This window comes from Copadichromis virginalis, linkage group LG10 (assembly GCF_057382275.1).
Source record: "Copadichromis virginalis isolate Kocher_CV1m ecotype Utaka linkage group LG10, C_Virginalis_male_GT1.1, whole genome shotgun sequence".
NCBI lineage: Eukaryota > Metazoa > Chordata > Actinopteri > Cichliformes > Cichlidae > Copadichromis > Copadichromis virginalis.
Window position 1 is genome coordinate 21,148,020 of NC_140627.1, and position 2,250 is coordinate 21,150,269.

A 2,250-nucleotide genomic window follows, 5' to 3' on the forward strand; every position below is an offset into this window, starting at 1 on the left:
TGAACGTTAGGTGAGTGTGAATAAAACAGCGTTATAATTCTTTCTCTTCGTCTGCTAGATAAGGCAATAAATGTCATTTCTGTTCATGGTACAACTCATAAAAAACGTTTTCATGCATGAAAAACACAAATTCACTTTATCCAGAATCCTGTTTGGATCCTACAGTGATTAACTTAAGTGTTTTATGCATATGTTCAGTGCAGCACCATGCGGTTTTCGATCATCATTCACGTGCTCTGTTAAACTCCAAATGTCTGAATAACAAGCATGGCTTCTTTGAGCCTTCAGATAAAGTGTTTTGCGTGTTTTTAATATCTGTATCAAACATACAGTCACGGTAAAAAGAGAGTGCACCCTCTGCCGATTCTTTGTTTTACATCATTTGATCAGGGCATAACTAAATATATTGATCTGGTCTTCACCAGTTCTTAAGATTAAGTTAATACAACCTCAGATGAAGAAAAGCAATGCATAATACATTATTTATTTAAGCACGCCCATGATTCTTAAGCTAGTAGAACCACTTTTTGTCAGCTATAATTTGAAGTACCTTGAAATAATCATTTGTATGACTCCATCAGTCTCTCACATCTTTGTGGGAGAATTTTTGCCCGCTTTTCTTTACAGCGTTGTTTCAGTTGTTTGAGGGTAGCAGTCGGGTTGAGGTCACTGTGCTTGGCAGTCAGTACGAGGAGTTTGTGCTGATATTCCGTGGTTGTTTTTTGTCCATATGCCCAAAGAACATCGTTCCAGACGTCTTGTGGTTTGTTCAGAAACAGCTTTGCAAACCTAAGACGTGCTACTATGTTGATTTTAAAGAGAAGAGGCTTTCTCCTAAAAACCCTTCCAGAAAAAGAATAAACTTATTCAGCCTTTTTCTAATTGTATTTATTTGCTGGGTAGTCCACTTCTGGGAACATCGGCCACTGTCTCAATTGTTTACACTTTGGAAGGGCAAATTGGAAAATCTGCCAAACTGATTGGCGGCAACAATTGCTTTTCTACAATCAGTGCTGATGTCGTTCCTCATTGGCGTCGTGTGAATGCTCCAGACCAGCAAACTGCCAAAACTTGCTTTTATAGATGTTCTCACACTTGGTTGGTTATCAGTATCAATCAAGTGTTTTTGATTAGCAGCATCTACTTCTTACCATCTTAATCCCTGTGGAACCAGTAAAGGTGGTAGCTTTCACACATTGCTTTTGTTTTGGCTTAATCTTCGTTAAATAAATAATGACACACTCTTTTGTATATTTATAAGATCTGCCAAGGACCAGATGATTTTTATTATTTGATATGCAAAACATTAGAATTGAAAAGAGGCTGCACTTTTTTTTACCATGACTGTATTATCCATTGTAAATTACTACAAAGTTGAGACAATGTAAAATAAATATTTTACTTTATTAAGAGTCATTTCCCTTCATTCATATGTCAAAATTAAATATGCTGTGCTTCTTCTGTAAGCATTTAGCATTGCCACTCCTTTCTATAAATGAGTACACTCGATTTTACACCATTATTCATCATTTAGCATTTAACAGTGTTAATGAAGGAGCAGGTCACCACTTTATAATACCAAGCAAAAACATAAAGAGCCATGGTTAACTCATCATGACTGCAACATCTGGAATTAAACATAATAAACATGTGCAAATTTTGTTTTAGAGCCCACCCCGTAAACTGCAGACGACTATGAACATGATTAATATATCCTAATTCACGATGAATGACATACATGTGGCATTAATTAACGCCCCGCTTCATGCAAGAGCTGTTTTATTTATGTACTCCTGATAATTCATGAGGGTTTGCATAATTATTTAATGAGCTTTTACCACGATTAGTTGGTGAGGTTTTACATTAATTATTATTTTTCATGCCTGAAGTCTTACATTAATCCGCGAGGTTGTATTCACAGACCCCCGTTATGGAGTGCTAGCAAATCAGCACTGTTACACTCGGTAATCCACACAAGCCACTATCAACACGTTTTCATAGGGACTAATTCATCTTCCGCCTTTGGTGGTGGTAAAACCGTCGGCGCTGGGCATGAAACCAAAACTATCAGCAGCCCACTGGAGCAATAGAATAAAAATATGTCTTATGTAATAAGAAAAAGAAATGTGAGCGCTGCCTTGACTGTTGATAAAATTCAAATATTATAAGCCAGACTTCAAACATTTGAAACAGACATGACATCAGCCAGGTGCAAAATGCTTGAATAAATACACAAGGGAGACAGTTCAC